Here is a 6,091-nt window from a genome sequence, read left to right as displayed (position 1 = left end):
CTTGCCAGTGCTAGAACCAAAAACAAACAACCCGTGTGACCAAAGTTCCGAGTATCGAGTAATTCTGTAACATCCCTAGTTTTGCCCCTGATACATCCACTTAACATCTGTTTAATCTTGTGTGGTCAGGAGATGGTGCAGTGGATAAAGCATTGGACTCTCAAGTATGAGGTTCTGAGTTCAATCCCTGGCAGCACATGTACCAGAGTGATGTCTGGTTCTTTCTCTTTCCTCCTATCTTTTTCAATAATTAATAAGTAAAATATTTTTTTTTAAATGATCTATTTAATCTCAAAAACCTTTCATGTCAAAATTAGATGTCCATAGGTGTAAGGACTTATTTCTAGGCTCTTAGTTCTATTCCACTGATCAGCATGTCTTTTCTTGTTCCAGTACCAGGTAGTTTTGATTACAACAGTCCTATAATATAGTTTGAGATCTGGGAGAGTGATGCTTCCATATCTCTCTCTCTCCCCCATCCTATAATATAGTTTGAGATCTGGGAGAGTGATGCTTTCACCTCTCTCTCTCTCTCTCTCTCTCTCCCATCCTATAACATAGTTTGAGATCTGGGAGAGTGATGCCTCCAGTCCTCTCTCTTTCTCTCACCCCACCCCCCGCCTCTCTCTGTGTGTGTATGTTGATTGTTTTTTGGTCAATATTGCTTTGGCAATTCTAGGTATTTTCTAGTTCTAAATAAATGTAGTTTTTTGTTCTATTCTTTTTTAAAAAAAACTTGGTGGGACTCTGATGGAAAATGAATTAAATTTGGACTTATTTTTCTTCAGCCACCACTGTCAGGCCTCACTGTCATCCATGCAGTGGGGTCCCTGTTCTTTCCTGGCAAAATCAGCCACTGGTTGCTATGGAAACACAGCAGCTAGTGTAGCATCCTGACCCAGGAAGGCTTCTGTGATAATAGACTGCTTCGTCTGGGGCCACTAGGTCACCCTGCTATGAATCAGAAGCCTGTTCCTCCTACAGACACAGAGATACAAATAGCACACATTCATAGACCCACACAGCCTGCCCCACCTCACTAAAACCAACAGACAGGGACCCTAGGGTTTTTCTGGCTAGTGCGTGTGCTGTGCTATAAGCTGTGGAACATCAGCTAGATGATCCCGCTTTAACTTCTGACAATGTGTTGTGCAGCGGTTTCATTCTCTTGTTTACTAAATCAGCAACCAGGGAGGCACTGTTGACGTTCTCCTTCCCATCAGAAGGAGATGCTGAGGGACCAGCAGTCAGAAAATGACTCTCTGCATGTCTTTTTTCATTGCCAAACTATTCTGGAGAAAACTCCACTTCTGACTGGAGTTATTATATTTGCCCACATTCAGGAGAGGGTCAGGAGGGGGGTAACAGAAGATGAATTCATAGTATGCACATCTATTCTGGTTTAAGTTAGAACCGTTGCCACTATTTCTTGTACTCTTTGCTGAGTCACATAACTTCAAGATATCACAAAATCTGTTGTTTCACTTCATTGCAGCAGCTGGCAATAGCAAAATCGGTCAGACTTAGATGGAGGGAGGGGAAGTGAAGTGAGAGCTAAGATTCATCTGTTCTCTGTGTCTCTCTCCATCTCTGTTTCCTCTTCCTTCTTGTGTTCTATCTTTATCCAATAAGTATCAAAAATATTTTTTAAATAGTGGAGAAGTGGCAGTGTCTGGGACCACTAGGTCACCCTGCCATGAATCAGAAGCCTGTTTCTCCCACAGACACAGAGACACGAATAGCACACATTCATAGGCTCACACGACCTGCCCCACCTCACCAAAATAAACAGACAGGGACCCTGGAGTTCTTTTGACTAGTGCACAGGGCTGAGTACACATGCTACACCGTGCAAAGACCCAGGTTCAAGGACCCAGTCCCCACCTGCAAGGGGGAAGCTTCATGAGTGGTGAAGCAAGGCTGCAGGTGTCTCTCTTTCTCTATATATATCTCCCCCTTCCATCTCAATTTTCCCTGCCTCTGTGCAATAAGTAATAGACAAATAAATTATACAATATATTAAGATTCATCTGCTCTCAAAGATCCTTTTCTTAGTACCTTCTTGTTCACACAGAGACTCTGTCTATAACCACTAGGTGTCGATCATGTTCTATTTGGAACTTCAAGAAAAGTTGGCATTCCTTAAAAGCCAGAGTACTTAGGGTGTCATTCGTCTAGAAAAAAACCAGAAATATCAGCAATGCTTGGAAATAAATGAGCTAAGATGGTGTGTTTCAGTTTATACCATTCATTTCTCTGCTTTCTCAAAAACAGAGTACAGATGTAAGTAATCTCACTTGGCTGAAACTCTGTGACGCCAGTTATTTTGCATGGGGTTAAAACTGGGCAGGCCATATGTAAGAGAATATAGGTCAAATTATGTCATTTCTGTGGGATTGTGGCTACAACACAGATGACTAGACCTTATTTACTTTACTCCTGCAAGAAGTAGGGGTCACCTTCACTAAAATATAAGCATAAAACACTAGAAGTTACAAGCTATTTGCAATTGAACCTCCCGCTATGAATCTATGAGCTATTAAGGTTCCGATGTAATTCAAGATAGGTATGGTTTTACTGTATGCTTTGCTATTGCTAAATCTGAACATTAAGCATTTTACTTCTGTTACTTTGATTTGGTTAAATCTGTTCTTCCCCAAAGAACAATAGTAACAGGACCACTCTCTGATTCATAATATTTGCATACCATTAAACATATAATAGCTGGTGTTTAAATTATGAACATATAATTTTCCTAATCCCCCTATAAAAAACAGTGGAGTTTGCACATTTAGAAAATTAGCTGTACTTTCTTAAATAACACTGCAACTAGGAGTTTGAAAAGCAAAGCATGTATTTCACCAATAAGGGAAAGTCATAGAGAAGTCTCTATCTCATTGCGTGCACTAAGTGAGCATCAGAACAAAAACATGAATTTCATATTAAGAATTATGTGCTCCACAAGTAGAACCTGAACTGGAATTGGTGTATTGCACCAAAGTAAAAGACTCTGGGGTGAGCAGGGGGGCAGAATACAGGTCCAAAGAGGATGACAGAGGACCTAGTGGGGGTGGTATTGTTATATGGAAAACTGGGAAATGTTATGCATGTACAAACTATTGTATTTACTGTCAAATATGAAACATCAATTCCCCAATAAAGAAATTAAAAAAAAGAACTATACCCCTGTAATACTGCAATCTTGTAAAGCGTTATTAAATCACTAGTAAAAATAAATCTTACAGCAAACCATAACAAAAGGACTTTTCAAAGTTAACCCAATTACCGAATAATGTGATGATAACATTAACTATCGATTGTCTTTTTGAACCCTAAGACAGCAGGAACCTCACATCTCCACTATAGAGCCCCTACTTCCCCCAGTCCTGGAACCCTTGGACAGGGCCCACTTTCCCGTATGCGTCTCCCAATCCAAACCAAATAATATTGCATCTGCCGATCACAACCTAACCAGCGCAGCGATTGCCACCTCAACATGCTTCACCTCAGACTGCATCCAGAGACTTCACGTGTAGAATGACAACCCTTCGGCTTCATTACTCAGGTGAGACCTTTCCTTTTATAGTACACTCTAATTTCATCTCAGGTGGTCCACTTTCTAACAAAGTCCCATAACCTAGATATGCACCAGTTTCTGTGAGTGAGAGCTTATGTTCACACGTATCCATAAACTACTGCAAAATATATACCAGAAAGCAGAAGTACATTAGAGTTTGCAGTGAGTACCTCCCTAACACTTCCTCTCCACTATTCCAAGCTTGGGATCCATGATTGCTCAACAAATTGTTTGGCTTCGTATGTTAACTCTCTTTTCAATCACCAGGTTCCAGATGCCACCAGGATGCTGGCCAGGCTTCCCTGGATTGAAGACCCCACCAATGTGTCCTGGAGCTCAGCTTCCCCAGAGACCCACCCTACTAGGGAAAGAGAGAGGCAGGCTGGGAGTATGGACCCACCAGTCAACGCCCATGTTCAGCGGGGAAGCAATTACAGAAGCCAGACCTTCTACCTTCTGCAACCCTCAATGACCCTGGGTCCATGCTCCCAGAGGGCTAGAGAATGGGAAAGCTATCATGGGAGGGGGTGGGTTATGGAGATTGGGTGGTGGGAATTGTGTGGAGTTGTACCCCTCCTACCTTATGTTTTTGTTCATTAATCCTTTCTTAAATTAAAAATTAAAAAAAAAATAAATCTTTTAAATATCCACTTTAAAAAAAAAGAATTGTGTGCTCCAGACCATAGGCTGAATTTTTGGTATGTTGACTCTCTTAAAAGCATAGACTAGGGAGAACAGAAACAACCAGTAAATCACACAAATTATGGTGATGTTGATACAGTAAACCCTAACAAAGGGATTTTTCAAAGTGATCCCAACTGCCAAATAATATGATTATAGCAGTAACTGTCTATTAATAACTGTCTAAACCCTAAGACAGTAGGAACCTCCTGCTTCCTCTGTAGAGCCTATATTTCCCCCAGTCATGGAACCTTTAGGGTGGGGCTCACTGTCCTGCATGCTTCTCTCAATTCATACCAAATGATATTGCATCTGCTGATCCCAACCTAATCAATGCAGTGAGTACCATCTCAGCATGCCTCACTTCAGACTGTGTCCAGAGACATTAGGCATGGAATGTCAGCCCTTCAGCCTTATTACTTGGGTGAGACCTTTCCTTTCATAGGATTCTCTAATTCCATTCCAGGTGGTTCACTTCCTAACAAAGTCCCAAAACCTAGATATAGACCAGGTCCCATGACATAGAGCATATGTTCACATGCATCCAAAAATTAGGGCAAAATATATACCTGAAAGCAAAAATACACAATAGTCTACAGTGAGTCAGTATGAAGTTCATCATGAAATAGTGTCTACTAAAAAAGGAGCTTGGGCGGAGCTACGAGCAGCAGATCGCTTTCTCTCCTCTCCTCTCCCGGATCAACTAGGAATACCAAAGGAGACCACCCAGACCGAAACAAGACAGGACTAGAATGACCACAGGAACCCAGTAAATCACCCGTGAGTACAAACACGCGTGGCTGGTGACAGAGAGGAGAGAGGGGCCTAAGGAGAGATTAAGTGACTGCTAACAGTTCAGCAGTTTATCAGTGGAGACACCACCTCCAGTCTGCTCCACAACAAGGGGACAGCTGAAGGGAGGAAAGGACTCCCCAGAGACTCACCAAGTGCAACTCTGAGTCTCCATTGCTACTACCCTCAGAATCTGGAGAAGCAACAGGGAGGAACACCAGGGGACAGAGATCTAACCGGGAAACTCAGGAGAAGACCTATACCTCGGTGGCATAGCTGAGGGGCTGTGAAAGTCTCTTTGCATAACCACTGGATTATCTCTGCCACACCCTGCTTTATCTCTTGGTCAGGAGTCAGTGATTAAGCTAAGAAGCCTATTGACAGTTTAAAAGCCCTCAGGCTCCCATAGCCTACAGGGAAGAAAAAAAAAAAAGAGGCTTTTACACCACTGAGCTCCAACTCAGGGATTGAAAAAACTGTTAACTTCCACCACGGTAAACCCTTTAATTAAATTACTTGGACACAAGTCAATCCAGGCAATAGTGATCAATAATTTGAAAATTACTGATAAAGGGAACTCATAACATAATATATAAAATGGTTAAAACAACAAGAAAAAATATTGGAGACTCGAACCAGGACAAGAGTCCAGCTAAAAGTCCTCCAGAGGGTGAAGCACAAAACAACGAGTTCAACATCCAAACATTAGCTAAGGAAATAATAACAGGAGTGAGTAAAGAATTAGAAAAAAATTGTAATCAGAAATGCAGGAACAACAAATGAGAATATGGAAGAAAATTCTAATTATCTCATGGTTATTAGAGAGCTGAAAGCTGAAATCGCTGAGCTAAGAAGGCAACTAGCTGAACAAGCTAAAACAGTATCAGAGCAGGGCAACAAAATAGATGAACTCCAGAAAGCAGTAGAGGGCAGAGAGAATAGAATCTATGAGGCTGAAGACAGAATTAGCAAGGTTGAGGATGAATTAGAGACAACTAAAAAAGAAGTAAGAGATCTCAAAAAGAGATTAAGAGATGCTGA

The sequence above is a fragment of the Erinaceus europaeus genome, chromosome 22, assembly GCF_950295315.1.
Source record: "Erinaceus europaeus chromosome 22, mEriEur2.1, whole genome shotgun sequence".
Classification (NCBI taxonomy): Eukaryota; Metazoa; Chordata; class Mammalia; order Eulipotyphla; family Erinaceidae; genus Erinaceus; species Erinaceus europaeus.
Note: the sequence above shows the minus strand (reverse complement) of the source record.